This window comes from Bos grunniens, chromosome 1 (genome assembly GCF_055505025.1).
Source record: "Bos grunniens cultivar Pamir isolate PY7600 chromosome 1, Bosgru_T2T1.0, whole genome shotgun sequence".
In the NCBI taxonomy this organism is placed as follows: domain Eukaryota; kingdom Metazoa; phylum Chordata; class Mammalia; order Artiodactyla; family Bovidae; genus Bos; species Bos grunniens.
In genome coordinates, this window is record NC_141165.1 from 143403114 (window position 1) to 143419435 (window position 16322).

Genomic DNA, 16322 nt, shown 5'->3' on the forward strand with positions numbered 1-16322 from the left:
AAAAGCCTTTGCAGCAATGAAGACCCAGCATAGACAAAATAAATAAAATTATGAAAAAAATAAAATAATAAAAGGAATCATTTCAAAATATGTACAAACTGTCTAATAAATGCAAGTTGTGGTTGTTCCAGTTTTTGTTTTTAATATTTGAAGAAAAGAGTAACCTAAACATAAAATGTACACTTAGTTATATATTTGTTTTGTTATGTTGTGTGTGTTCAGTCAGTTGTGTCTGAGTCTCTGCAACTCCATGGACTGTAGCCTTACAGGCTCCTCTGACCATGGAATTTCCCACGTAAGAATACTGGAATGGGTTACCATTTCCTACTCCAGGGGATCATCTTGACCCAGGGGTTGAACCTGTGCCTCTCTCACTTCCTGCAATGGTGCCTTCCCAGGTGATGCAGTGATAGAAAAGTGACCTGAAAAGCAGGATATGCAATTAGATCCCTGGGTTGGGAAGATGATTTAGAAAAGGAAATGGCAACCTATTTCAATATTCTTGCCTGGGAAATTCCACTGAGAGAGGAGCCTGATGGGCTACAGTTCATGGGGTCAGAAAGAATAATTATATATTAGCATCATTAAATTTAAAGAAGTATATTGAAGTAAGATTTGCAGCAATACTGAAAAATATGAGTATGGTTTTATATTACAAATTCATGATTAGGGATTTAGTCATGCATGAAATTCACAGTAATAAAATATTTTTTGCAAAGCAGTATGACCTTTGGATGTCCAATTCCCTCTCCCATAGCATCCTTCCATTTAACAAATTATGGCAGAGAAATATTATTTTAGCCCCTAAAAATAAGTATTTTAGACAGCCCTTTTGTAGAAAACACACACACACATACACAAATAACCCAAACCAGCTTAGGCACAAGATACCATCTCAGAAGGATTTGGTGATATTGTTATTCACAATAAAAATATTTCAATAGGGGAAAAAAACTGTTTTTAAATTTAATTCAATACCTCAAAAACTGGTAAATTGTGGTAGGCTCTGTAAGTGGGTGCTAGCAAACATTGGGTCCATTTTTGTAGTGACAAAGTGGTACATCCCATTACCCCGTTGGGGCAAACTAAAGGGAAGCTCTGAGAAGACAAGCACTCTAGTCAAAGGACAACATGAGTAGCTTCCATAATGGCTCACAAAGAGTGGCTGCTATTCAGTCACTCAGTCATGTCTGATTCTTTGGTACACCATGGGCTACAGCACACAAGGCTTCACTGTCCTTCACCATCTCCTGGAGTTTGCTCAAACTCATGTCCACTGAGTCAATGATGCTATCCAACCATCTCATTCTCTGTCGTTCCCTTCTCCTCCTGACTTCAATCTTCCCCAACAACAGGGTCTTTTCTAATGAGTCGGTCCTTCGCATCAGGTGGTCAAAGTATTGGAGTTTCAGCTTCAGCATCCAATGGATTGGATGGATGAATATCCATCCAATGAATATTCAGGGTTAATTTCCTTTGGGATTGACTGATCTGATCTCCTTGCTGTCCAAGGGACTCTCAAGAGTCTTCTCCAGCACCATTGTTTGAAAGCACCAATTCTTCAGTGCTCTGCTTTTTTATTGTCCAGTTCTCACATCTGTACATGATACTGGAAAAAGCATAGCTTTGAGTATACAGATTTTGGAGGCAAAGTAATGGCTCTGCTTTTTAATACACTGTCTAGATTTGTCATTGCTTTTCTTCCAAGAGGCAAGCATCTTTTAATTTCAGTGTTTAAAACAACTCATTTCTTTTTTGCACAATTACAAACTTTATTTCAAAAAAATAGTTTTAAGCAAAGCCTAACAATTAGTCTTCATTCTGTATCTGGAGCTATGCCAGGCAATTGTCCATTACAATATTATGTCTTCAAGTATGTGAAGATGTATTCTACATTATACATCTTATTTTTTCCTCACTGTATTCACATCCCAATATCGTGCTTCTTTTCCACTTGAATGCACTTTGCCTTAATATCATATCCATTAAAATTGACACAGTTGGAACTGAATGGACTCCTCTAACTATGGAAAGTAAATATGAATCAGAATGGAAGAATGAATAGAATACTTCTGAAATGACACCATTTCTTTTTGCAGTAAGAATTTACAATTATCTTAGTAGTCATATGAATTTCCATTCTTAAAGTAAATAAGCATGTACCTTCATGTTAAAATACAGTCTTTACATCTCTTAAATGAAATAGTAGCAAGCCAAGTCCATATGGTGAATTGGATCTACTGCCGTTGCTGCTGCTAAGTCTCTTTAGTTGTGTGCAACTCTGTGCAACCCCATAGACAGCAGCCCACCAGGCTCCCCCGTCCCTGGGATTCTCCAGGCAAGAACACTGGAGTGGGTTGCCATGTCCTTCTCCAGTGCATGAAAGTGAAAAGTGAAAATGAAGTCGTTCAGTCCTGTTCAACTCTTAGCGGCCCCATGGACTGCAGCCTACCAGGCTCCTCCATCCATGGGATTTTCCAGGCAAGAGTACTGGAGTGGGTTACCATTGCCTTCTCCGGAATTGGATCTACTTTTCCCCAAATGAAGAATTTCGCATCTATTCATTTTAATTGTGTGAATGCAGTACTCAAATTGTTGAGATTTTTATATATTCAAATTTTAATTATACCCCTTTCATCATTTTTTCCTCTTATTATCAATTATATGAATAAGAATTCTGTTAATGCCCATCTAAGAGTGTGGCTAAGATCTATACTTGAAATTTACATTCTGCTATGTAATACTTAAGTGTTTGCAGCTAATTTATAATACATCAAGTGCAACTTTAACTTGATTGTTTTCACTATAGCACATTCAACATTTTGAAGTATCCTGTAAAAATAAGATATATTGGTTCATACATATATATACACCTACATAATTTTACAAATGTAACCATTTTACAACAGTATGTGGTAACTATATGTATATTTTAGTCAATCTTTGCTGGACCTTAGTAATCACCTCTAAATATTTAAATAACACATTCTATCCTAAACAGTTAAATGTCCAACAACTTTGAGGTATAATTTGAAGAATTTGCTGTGTTCTTCACTCTGTGGAATATTTTCCTCTATTTTAGCTAGTTAAGCAGTACTTCTCAATCAATACACTACAAAGAGGCATTCTAGTTACTTGATATGCTGATGTGTGTGCATGCTAAGTCACTTCAGTCATGTCCCATCTTGATGCTTTGCCACACTATAGGCTGTAGCCCACCAGGCACTTCTGTCTATGGGGATTCTCTAAGCAAGAATACTGAAACAAGTTGCCCTCCTCCAGGGGATCTTTCTGACCCAGGGATCAAACCCAAGAGTAGCCATTACTTTATCACTAGCACTGCCTGGGAAGCCCTGTGATATGCTGAAAGTAGAGTTAATTTTAATTTGGAAATATCACCTAAAGTAATTGCTTACTGAATTATTTCTTGAATATTTCTTGAAATCTTAGTTATGATTTTTATGTCATTCTCTTCAGATTTCAAATATTGTCCCATTGTAGTGTAAATGGCCTGAAGAGTGGTTGAGAATTTTTGCCAGTAGTATGTCTCTTGTGAATACAGCAAATTCTACTTAAACATTATTTACACTAAACAAATTATTCTGTTGAAAGCACTATCTTTACTTCACAAATGCATTAATGCTAATATATTTTGCTGTACCTAGTGTATTTTCTGGTCATTCTTGTTTGAGTTTTTAAGAATTACAGTATCATTTATGAGTTCATATCAAGTAATTTGAACACATCCAATAATTTCTAGTACATCATGAGAAACGCTGGGCTAAAAGAAGCACAAGCTGGAATCAAGATTGCCAGGAGAAATATCAATAACCTCAGATATGCAGATGACACCACCCTTATGGCAGAAAGTGAAGAGGAGCTAAAAAGCCTCTTGATGAAAGTGAAAGAGGAGAGTGCAAAAGTTGGCTTAAAGCTCAACATTCAGAAAACTAAGATCATGGCATCTGGTCCCATCACTTCATGGGAAATAGATGGGGAAACTGTGGAAACAGTGTCAGACTTTATTTTTCTGAGCTCCAAAATCACTGCAGATGGTGACTGCAGCCATGAAATCAATCTGTCAGACGCTTACTCTTTGGAAGAAAAGTTATGACCAACCTAGATAGCATATTGAAAAGCAGAGACATTATTTTGCCAACAAAGGTCCATCTAGTCAAGGCTATGGTTTTTCCAGTAGTCATATATGGATGTTAGAATTGGACTGTGAAGAAAGCTGAGCACCAAAGAATTGGTGCTTTTGAACTGTGGTGTTGGAGATGACTCTTGAGAGTCCCTTGAACTGCAGGGAGATCCAAGCAGTCCATTCTATAGGAGACCAGTCCTGGGTGTTCTTTGGAAGGAATGATGCTAAAGCTGAAACTGCAGTACTTTGGCCACCTGATGTGAAGAGTTGACTCATTGGAAAAGACTCTGATGCTGGGAGGGATTGGGGGCAGGAGGAGAAGGGGACGAATGGCATCACCGACTCGATGGATGTGAGTCTGAGTGAACTCTGGGAGTTGGTGATGGACAGGGAGGCCTGGCGTGCTGCAATTCATGGGGTCACAAAGAGTCGGACACGACTGAGCGACTGAACTGAACTGAGCTGAAGAATTCCTCTTTTAAACTTCTGAGTTCATTAGCCACTTCATTTTGCCATGATGAACTTTAGAGTTTTTCAATACTTAAATAATTAGAGAACCCCTAAACTTAATAACTATTCAAATTTAATCTCTAGGTGGATGGTTGTATTTAGTGAAAAAGAATCAGGTGTCATATTTCTACTACCACCACTGCTCCAAATCCAGTCCTATACTACAGTTTCAACATATGGTTATAGGAGGATTAAAGAGGAAAAGAAGGGGACATCAACAAAACAAACATGTCACATGCACACACCAACTATTGCATTAAATAAGATAACAAATAAGGTAAAAATGTAGTTTTACTTTTTAAGAAAAATAATGTTTCATCTCTAGGCAAAAATTTTAGAAGTTTCCTGTCTATTCAAAATATGTCATGAAACTTTTAAAGCACTGAAAAGGAAACACAGTGATATGGATTATTTTCCACTTGTACTGTTTTTTCTTATCTTCCAAGATTTTTTTCTCAGTCTTTTTCAAGTTCTTTTGATCACTAATGAGGTTCAGACATTGCTGCAGTACATTTTTTACTTGCCAAGTAGATCCAGGTTTTAAGCTATCTTCAGAATTCAAATAAAATGTGCTATTCTGCTGAGTCTGGCTCTATGTTACTCTTTATTAGTAAAAATGCCTTTGTAAATTATGTAAAAAAAGTAATTCACCTTACATAATTGCTAAAAGTCTCATTAGTAATTTTAATAGTCATTTTTATATTCCTTAAGAAGGGTTTCCTGTTATATTTTAAATATTCTAAGTTGATATTTAAAAATTTTATGGAATTAAATATGTACTATTTGAGTAAAATTTATTAAGAAAATTACTTGATTTGAGGTAGGATAATAAGACATCATTGCCATGTTATGTGTTGTCATAGAATGCCATTACCATTGGTTTATACACTAAAACCTTGTAATAGACTTATTACAAGAGGTCCACAGGTTTTTCAGTCTGATGGATGTGTGTTCAATTTATGTCTCTACCCTTTATTAGCTCTGGTATAGCTCTTGACGTAATTGTAAAATGAAGTTGAATTTTGCTCACTAAATTATGGGAATTTAATGTGATATGTATTAGTATGCTTTCAATGTAATTTTTTTTGTATTTCCTAGATATACATGGACAAATCTTTCCCTCTCTCTGTCTCAAAGAAGTTAAAATGCATTTTCCTTTCTCTACTAATTTTATAGGGCTGCCATAACAAAATACTAAAAACTTGGTAGCTTAAAAAACCCTGAAATGTATTCCCTCAAAGTTCTGGAGCCTAGAAGCCTGAAATCAAGGTATTGAAGGGTCATGCTCCCTCCAAAGCCTCTAGTAGAGAATCTGTTTCATGCCTTTCTCTGTTTAATCCTTGGTTTTCTTTAACTTTCAGCTAGCTAGGTAATGCCAATCTTTGTTTAGGTTTTCACATGGCTATTTTTCCTCTGTGTTTCTGTTTACATGTGTCTTTCCTTATAAGGGAAATCCATCATATTGGATTCAGGCTCCTTCTAATTATATTTTAATTTGATTGCATCTGCAAACCACATTTTTAAATAAGATCATATTTACAGGTACCAAGGATTAGGACAAGATAGGTTTGGGGGACATAACTCAACTTGTGCATGTGTGCTCAGTTGATCAGTTGTGTCCAGCTTTTTGCAACTTTCTGGACTACAGCCCGCCAGCAAATGGGTTGCCATTTCCTTCTTCAGGAGATCTTCCCAACTCAGGAATCAAAGGGGCAAATTCTTTACCACTGAAACACCTATGAAGCACCAATTCAACCTGTAACACTTTCTATTCCAAGAAAAGTACCACTATCCCAACTAATACTGTACTCTTTCCTTTCCTCAATGTATATATTCTCTGACCCCTGATTTAAAAAAAAGATAAAGCTCCAAAAATTATAGAAATGCTACACTTACCATTACATTATCATGTAAAATTTTTTTCCGCTTTATTCATTTTTAAGTACACAATACAGACAGAAAAAAATAAATAAAAGCATGACATCAATGAAATTAGTTTATTAAGCTTCAAAGTGTTAAGACATATTAAATACTATAGAATCTAAACTTTGGTCATTTCTATCAGTTGTTGATGGGTAAAATAACAAAACAGTCTTTCAGTTTTTATATATTGTGTCCTTTGAAGCAACAGTGAAGTGAACCATTTAAAAGTAAATCACTCCACTGAACTGAAAAACAGACTCTGATTGGGAAAACTAATGCCTTAGGAAAAAGCAGGTTTTGTAATCTCTGTACTCATGTCTCTTTTTGTCTTTGATAGATGATGAAAAAAGCTACATTCTAAACAAAACTGCTACAGTGACTGCAAAACCATTACTTTTTGTTTTATATATCAAGAGAAGTTTTAGCACCTCACCCCAGATGCCTACTAAATGGAAAGTGACAGGACAATGAGAAAAACAGCCCTATCAAATTTACCATTTTATAGTTCATTTCCTGATGACAAATGAGACATCTATTTTACAGGCCTTCAATTTATTTGACAAAATAAAAGGGGGAAAATTTGCTCTTGGATTACTCATAGTTGTTTTGCAACATAAAATTTTACTATAATTCATATTTAATTTATATATCCATTTTGACTGTTTGGTTTATGTCATGTTAATCATAGAAACTTCTATAAGATTCATAGAGGAAAAGATATCTTCTGAAGGTTATTTATTAATAAAGCAAAGGTTATTTATTAATAAAGCAAAGGAGTCTACTTGGAATTTGTTGGCTGGGAAAAGTAGCCTCACAGACAAGCTTAACTTGAAAGGCAGATAGTGCTAGACTATATGCATGACCCCAAGTGTGCAACTTACTTAACCATGCAATCAATGAAAGAATTAGAGCAAGGTAAAGGGGACGTTCTAAATAGGGCAGGAGCATTTGAGAATTTTAAGGAAAGTAAGTAGGGCAGAAGTGACTGAAGATAAAATCTGAGCAAAGGTATAAAGAAAGTTATACAATTGGCCAAACAGAAATCCAAGGCAAGAGTTTCCCAGGCAGGATAACCAGTTAGAATAAATGTCCTAAAGCAGGAGTGCCTAGTTTACATGAGAGAAAGCAAAGAGATTAGGGAAGCAAAAGTAAGGAGGAGAGAAGAATAACAGAAATGACAGGCACAAGGTATCACAGAACTTCATAGACTTTTGATTATTACTTCACCAGTAATAGCCCCTGGCATGGTGTTGTGTGGAAGGGAGAGCAGCATATTATTTTCCCTTGCTTAAAGTGGGTGACTCTGGTCATGATGATGGGAACAGATTACAGGAAGCATGGGCAAAAAAAAAGGCATAAAAACTATTGGATGCAATTTAAAACATCCTCAAAAATGTTGATGGTTGATTGTACTACCAGAGTAAGTGATGAGCAGCAGTAGATTTCTGGTCATATTTTGAAGACAAAATTGGATGATTTTGTGATGGATTACACATGCAATCAGAAGGAGGAAATTGTGTGTGGTATGGGAGGCAGAGAGGGAAAGGATAGGGGAGGGTAAATGATAATTTTATTCTAGAATTTGAACCTCATTAGCTGGAAATATTAAATTATCAATGAATTGAACCTGGACTGGTGATTCGTTTCATATATGATATTATACATGTTTCAATGCCATTCTCCCAAATCATCCCACGCTCTCCCTCTCCCACAGAGTCCAAAAGACTGTTCTCTATACATTTGTGTCTCTTTTGCTGTCTCAGGAGGAGGGAGGGGGGTTCAGGATGGAAAACATGTGTAAACCTGTGGCGGATTCATGTTGATGTATGGCAAAACCAATACAATATTGTAAAGTAATTAACCTCCAAAAAAAAAAAAAATTATCAATGAAGAGGGATAGGTGTGTGGGTATATTCAATGTGAGTGCATGTATGTGATTCAGGAAAAGGACTCTCCAGAGTTCAGTTGGAGGTCAATTAAGTTAGAGATATCTATTTGTCATGCTTTTAGCAAAACTAAATGATGTCAGAATGTTTTACCTTTCACTCATCTTCTCTCCCAATGTCCTTACCATAGACAACTCAGACTGGGAAGCAGAGATATAGAAGTATAAAGTGGGACAAGACAAGAAGGCAGAATCCATCTTCTCTTTCCTACTGCAGATTGCAAGTCAGTCATTAGTCTAATTTAATGTTGAAGAAAGATATAAAGTTTAAATGGGATAAGATATGAAATCCAACTGAACTGGATTAAGCAAAAGAAAAAAGATGGTAATAGTAATAAATGTGGAGCTCAACTTCCTACACATCAAAGACACATCATATATATAAAGATGAACCAATAAAAAAAAAAGATAATTCAATTGCCCAGATAAAAAGCAATCTAAAAACAACGACTAGCTGACTAAATGACACAGAAGAATGAGAGTTATCTGGAAGATAGAATAATGAAAATCTTCCAATCAGAATAGCAGACAGAAAGACAAATGAAAAAATATAATAAAAAATTATGAGATCTATGGGAAAATACAAAATGTGTCAATCTACGTATTACAGGGTTTCTGGAATGAAAATAGGGAAGGAGATAAAAATGTATTGAAGAGACTATGGTTGAAAACTTCCCAAACCTAAAGAAGGAAATAGACATGCAAGTACAGAAAGAACAGAAGGTCCCAAATAGGATGAATACAAAAGGCCCCATGTCAAGACATATCACAATTAAAACGGCAAAAGTAAAATATAAAGAGAGAACTCTAAAGGCAACAAGAGAAAAAGAGTTAAAAATGAAGTCCCATAATGTTATCAGCTGATTTCTCTACAGAAACCCTGCAGGCAGAAGGTATTAGAATTCTACATTTGAAGTCCTTGAAGAAAAGAAAAAAAAAAAAGAGTCCTGCAGCCTAAGAAATCTATCCAATAAGAGAATCATTTTGAGTAGAAGTAGAGAAAGAATTTCTCAGACAAGCAAAACATGTAAAGAAGTCAATACTAAACCTATCCTGTAAGAAATGCTGAAGTGTCTTCTCCACATACAAAAGAAGCAAGAACCTCTAGTAAAGAAGAAATCACAATAGGAAAGACAAATATATAAAAGGGTTGAAGAACATTTAAATAAGCCTGTATTATAAAATATTAATATTTAAATATTTATTAATATTTAAAATGCAAAAATAACTATAAAAATAAGCATTAATATGTAAAATGGGACAACAAAGTCACAAAATATAGGAGAGTAGAGTATTGGTATTTTAGAATGTGTTTGAACTTGAACAACTATCAGTTTAAAGTAAGTAAATATGGTTTTGGATCAACATCCATGAACTCCATGGTAATCACAAATTAAAAACATGAAATAAATTCACAAAAATCAGGAAGGAAATCAAACATGTTACAAAATAAAAATCAAACCACCAAGGAAAAGATAAAAGGAGGAAATGACTAAAAAAGAACTACACAAACTAGAAAACAAAGTCTGCTGCTGCTGCTGCTAAGTCGCTTCAGTCGTGTCCGACTCTGTGCGACCCCATAGACGGCAGCCCACCAGGCTCCCCCGTCCCTGGGATTCTCCAGGCAAGAACACTGGAGTGGGTTACCATTTCCTTCTCCAGTGCATGAAAGTGAAAAGTAAAATTGAAGTCGCTCAGTCATGTCCGACTCTTAGCGACCCCATGGACTACAGCCTACCAGGGTCCCCTCTCCCTGGGATTCTCCAGGCAAGAACACTGGAGTGGGTTGACATTTCCTTCTCCAATGCATGAAAGTGAAAAGTGAAAGGGAAGTCTCTCAGTCATGTCCGACTCTTAGCGACCCCATGGACTGCAGCCTACTAGGCTCCTCCACCCATGGGATTTTCCAGGCAAGAGTACTGGAGTGGGTCACCAGTGCCTTCTCTGAGAAAACAAAATCTAAAATGGCAGTAATACATATCTGTCAATAATGGTTGTAAATGTCAACAGAGTAAATGTTTATATTAAAAGACAGAGTGATTGATTTTTATAATAATATAAGAACCTTCAATGTGTTGCCTACAAAAGACTCACTACAGGGTGAAAGACACAGATCCAAAATGAGAAGATGGAAAAACGTATTTCATGCAAATAGAAATGACAAGAAATCAAGGGTAACAGTACTCTCACCAGACAAAATAGACTACAAAACAGGCCATAAAGACAAAGAAGGGTACTATATAATAAAGGGAGCAATATAAGAAGTGGATATTACACTCATTAACATATGCATCCAATAAAAGATCACCTAAATATAAAAAGGAAATGCTGACAAAGGGAGAAATTGACAATTATTCAATGATAGAAGATTTTAACACCACATTGCCTTCGATGAAGAGATCATTAAGACAGAAAAGACAACGGAAGTCCTAAATACCACAACCAACCAGTTCAACTTAATTAATATCTACAAACATTATGTTCAAAAGAAAGTACAGAATGCACATTCTTTTCAAGTGTACATGAAAATTTCTTCAGGATAGACCGCATATCAAGTCATGAAACAACCCTCAACAAATTTGAGGATAGAAATTTTATCAAGTATTATTTCTGATGATAACAATATGAAATTAGAAATCCACTACAGAAAGAAAAGCTAGAAAAGGACAAAAACATGAAGATTAGACAACAGGCTACTAAAAAAAACAAGAGGTCATTGATTAAATCAACAAAGAAATTAGAAAAATGCCTTGAAGCAATTTAAAATAACACTACAAAATCTATGGGATACAGCAAATTGAATTTAGAAGGGATTTCATACAGGCCTTCCTCAAGAAACAGAAAGAATATTAAATAAATAACCTAACCTAACACCTAAATAAATTAGAAAAAGGAACAAAGTGAAAGTCCTCAGAAGAAAATGAACAGTTATATGCTAATAATGGACAAGCTAGAAGAAAAAGACAAGTTTCTGGAAACATACACCATGCCAAGATTGAGTCAAACAGAAATTTTGACCAAACTGATCACTAGAAGTGAAATAAGATTTGTAATAAAAGAATTTCCTGAAAACTAAAGTCTAGGACAGAAAAGTTTCAATAGAAAATTCTACCTAACCCATAAAGAAGAACTTATACCTATTCTTCTCAAATTATTCCAAAACATTGAAGACTAGAGTGTACCACCAAACACATTCTATGAGACCACCATCATCCCGATACCAAAATTAGACAAAGGCATGATAAAAATAAAATTACATACCAGTATCTTTGATGCACAGAGGCAAAAACTCAACAAAATATTTGTAAACTAAATCCAGCTATGCATAAAAAGGACCATACATCACAAATAAGTTGGACTTATGTCAGAGTTACAAAAATGTGTCAACAAATGCAAATCAGTATGATATACTACATTAGCAAAGGAAAACAAAAGTCATATGAACATCTCAATAGATGTAGAAAAAGCATTTGACAAATTAAAATTCAACATACATAAATAGTAAAAACTATAAAAGTAGGTATAGAGGGAACATATTTCAATATAAAAAGGCCATTTATGACAAACACAGAGCCAATATAATACTCTATGGTGGAAAACTGAAAGCCTTCCTGCCATATTCTGAAACAAGACAAAGATGCCCACTCTCATTCCTTCTATTCAACATGGTATTGGCAGTCCTCACCACAGCAATCAGACAAAAAAATAAGAAAAAAGTATTCAGATTAGAAGGGAAGAAGTACAACTCACTATGTGCACATTACATGAAACTTTGTATAGAGAAACCCTGATGTCTCCCCCACAGTAACCATTAGGATAAATGAATTCAGCAAGGTACCAGAATATAGGAGTAGTATACAGAAATTTGTTGTTTCCTCTATACACTAACAATGAAATATCAAAAAAAAATAAAGTAAGAAAAATAATCACATTTAAACTCACCTCAAAACAATAAAATATCTAGTAATAAATGTAATCAAGGAGGTGAAAGCCCTATATGCTGCAAATGACAAAACACTGACAAAGAAATTAAATATTACTCAAACAATGGAAAAATATTTTGTGTTCTTGGATTGGAAGAATTAATATAGTTAAAATAACCATACTATCCAAGGTAATCTACAGATTTAATGCAATCAAAATACCTGTGACATTCTTCACAGAACTAGAAAAAAAAAATTCTAAAATTTATACAAAACTACAAATGCCCTGAACTGTCAAACATTCCTGAGAAACAAGAATAAAGCTGGAGGTATAATCCTCCCAATCTTCAGCCTATACTTCAAAGCTACAGTATACAAAACAGCAAGATTCCAGCACAACAAATATATAGATTAGTGAAATAGAATAAAGAGCCCAGAAATAAATCCAAACTTATATGGTCAAATAATCTATGACAAAGGAAGCAAGAATATAAAATAGAGAAGAGAGCCTCTTCAACATGTGGTGTTGAGAAATCTGGACTGCTTTCATAAATCAATGAAATTAGAACATTCTCTCACACCATACACAAAAACTCAAAATGGCTTAAAAACCTAAATATAAGACATGACACCAAAAGTCTCCAAGAATATAAGTGAAGTATTCTTTGACATAGTTGTAGAAGTATTTTCTTAGATCAGTGTCTCAAGGCAAAAGAAATAAAAGCAAAAACAAATCAATTGTCCCAATCAAAGTTAAAAGTTTTTGCATAGCAAAGGAAATGGTGGTGGTGGGGGGGAACCATACAGAATGGAGAAAACATTTGCTATTGATACGACCATAATGGGTTGATTTCCAAAATGTACAAGCAGCTCATATAACTCAATAAAAAAAAAAAAGCCCCCACCCCCAAACAAAAAGAAAAAAAAAAAAAAATGAGTAGAAGGCTCAGAGATTTTTTCGAAAGAAAACATACTGATTGCTAACAGACACATGAATAGTTGTTCAACATCACTAATTATTAAATCAAAACCACAAAGAGGCATTACCTCACACAGGTCAGAAAAGCTATCATCAAAAATCTACAAATAACAAATGTGGAAGGAGGTATAGAGGAAAGGGAAGCTTCCCACCTACTGGTGAGAATGTAAATTGGCACAGCCACCTACAGAGTTCCTTAAAAAAATGAAAATTAGAGCTACAATATGATCTAGCCATCTCACTCTTGGGTATATACCCAGAAAAAAATGGAAAATCTAAACTGAAAAAAAAATACATGCACCCCAATGTTCATAGCAACACTATTTATAATAGCCAAACATGGGAGCAATCTAAGTACCCATTGACAGATGAATAAAGAAGCGGTATGCACACACATATGCACACACACAATGGAGTATTACTCAGGAATAAGGATGAAATACTGTCATTTGCAGCAACACAGGTAGACCTAGAGAATATTATGCTTAATGAAATAATTCAGGCAATGACAAATACTATATTATATCTCTCATATATAGAATTTTAAAAATACAAATGAAGCTATACACAAAACAGAACTGACTTACAAATATAGAAAGCTAACTTAACGGTTACCAAAGGGGAGAGGGTTGGGATGAGGGACAAATTAGGAGTATCAGATTAACAGATAAAAAGTGCTAAATAGAAAATAGATAATCAAAAATGAATTTATTGTACATAGCATAGGGAATCATACTCAATATCTTATAATAACATATAATGGAATATACTTTATATAGAAAAACCTAACAAATGACTATGCTACACATTTGAAATTATCCAAATACTGTAAATCAACTATATTGCTGTTGTTGTTGAGTCGCCCAGTTGTGTCCAACTCTTTGCAACCCGATGGACTGCAGCACACTAGGCCTCTCTGTCCCTCACAATCTCCCGAAGTTGGACCAAGTTCATGTCCATTGTATTGGTGATACCATCCACCCATCTCATCCTCTGATGCCCTCTTCTCCTTTTGCTCTCAATTTTTCCCAACATCAGGGACCTTTCCAGTGAGTCAACTGTTTGTATCAGATGACCAGAATACTGGAGTGTCAGCTTCAGCATCAGTCCTTCCAATGAGCAGTCAACAAAAACAAATTTAAAAATTCAACTCCATTACTTTTCTCACATTGTAAAGTACTGGAGGCTTTGCTTTAGATAGTATTAAGTATGGGGGCTTCCCTCACAGCTCAGTCGGTAAAGAATCTGCCTGCAATGCAGGAGACCCAGGTTTGTTTCCTGGGTTGAGAAGATCCCCTGAAGGAGGTAAGGGCAACCTGCTCCAGTATTCTTGCTTGGAGAATCCCATGGAGAGAGGAGCCTCACAGGCTACAATCCATGGGGTCCACAAGAGTCGGACATGATTTAGCCACTAAACCAACCAACCAACCAACTATGGAGATTGAGAAAACAACGCTTGCTTAGAGCAATACTATAAAAAAATATTTCCCAGTTTATACAACATCAGTCAAATTGCCAGGTCACTTAAACACTTTTTGCTTTGAGTACGAAGAAAAACTAAGGCCCTCCTTAGAAATCGTATTTTCAGGTAGGTTGATTCCTCCAGTTCCATTTTTCTTTCTCAAGATCGCTTTGGCTATTTGAGGTTTTTTGTATTTCCATACAAATTGTGAAATTATTTGTTCTAGCTCTGTGAAGAATACTGTTGGTAGCTTGATAGGGATTGCATTGAATCTATAAATTGCTTTGGGTAGTATACTCATTTTCACTATATTGATTCTTCCAATCCATGAACATGGTATATTTCTCCATCTATTAGTGTCCTCTTTGATTTCTTTCACCAGTGTTTTATAGTTTTCTATATATAGGTCTTTAGTTTCTTTAGGTAGATATGTTCCTAAGTATTTTATTCTTTTCGTTGCAATGGTGAATGGAATTGTTTCCTTAATTTGTCTTTCTGTTTTCTCATTATTAGTGTATAGGAATGCAAGGGATTTCTGTGTGTTGATTTTATATCCTGCAACTTTACTATAATCATTGATTAGTTCTAGTAATTTTCTGGTGGAGTCTTTAGGGTTTTCTATGTAGAGGATCATGTCATCTGCAAATACTGAGAGTTTTACTTCTTCTTTTCCAATTTGGATTCCTTTTATTTCTTTTTCTGCTCTGATTGCTGTGGCCAAAACTTCCAAAACTATGTTGAATAGTAATGGTGAAAGTGGGCACCCTTGTCTTGTTCCTGACTTTAGAGGAAATGCTTTCAGTTTTTCACCATTGAGGATAATGTTTGCTGTGGGTTTGTCATATATAGCTTTTATTATGTTGAGGTATGTTCCTTCTATTCCTGCTTTCTGGAGAGTTTTTATCATAAATGGGTGTTGAATTTTGTCAAAGGCTTTCTCTGCATCTATTGAGATAATCATATGGTTTTCATTTTTCAATTTGTTAATGTGGTGTATTACATTGATTGATTTGCGGATATTGAAGAATCCTTGCATCCCTGGGATAAAGCCCACTTGATCATGGTGTATGATCTTTTTAATGTGTTGTTGGATTCTGATTGCTAGAATTTTGTTTAGGATTTTTGCATCTATGTTCATCAGTGATATTGGCCTGTAGTTTTCTTTTTTTGTGGCATCTTTGTCAGGTTTTGGTATTAGGGTGATGGTGGCCTCATAGAATGAGTTTGGAAGTTTACCTTCCTCTGCAATTTTCTGGAAGAGTTTGAGCAGGATAAGTGTTAGCTCTTCTCTAAATTTTTGGTAGAATTCAGCTGTGAAGCCGTCTGGACCTGGGCTTTTGTTTGCTGGAAGATTTTTGATTACAGTTTCAATTTCCGTGCTTGTGATGGGTCTGTTAATATTTTCTATTTCTTCCTGGTCCAGTTTTGGAAAGTTG

The 16322-nt window shown here is 35.3% G+C and overlaps 1 long non-coding RNA gene across 16 annotated transcripts in view; it reads right to left on the bottom strand.

The window, feature by feature from the left end:
* Nucleotides 1–16322, bottom strand: part of LOC147380258 (uncharacterized) — a 102999-nt gene that overhangs the window by 23765 nt on the left and 62912 nt on the right. For 4 of the 16 annotated variants that reach the window (XR_015135088.1, XR_015135092.1, XR_015135085.1 and 1 more), the window contains one exon: nucleotides 319–422. The exons of the other annotated variants lie outside the window; for them this stretch is intronic. This is a non-coding gene — a long non-coding RNA (uncharacterized LOC147380258). The remainder of the gene's footprint in view (nucleotides 1–318; nucleotides 423–16322) is intronic. 16 annotated transcript variants of the gene reach the window in all.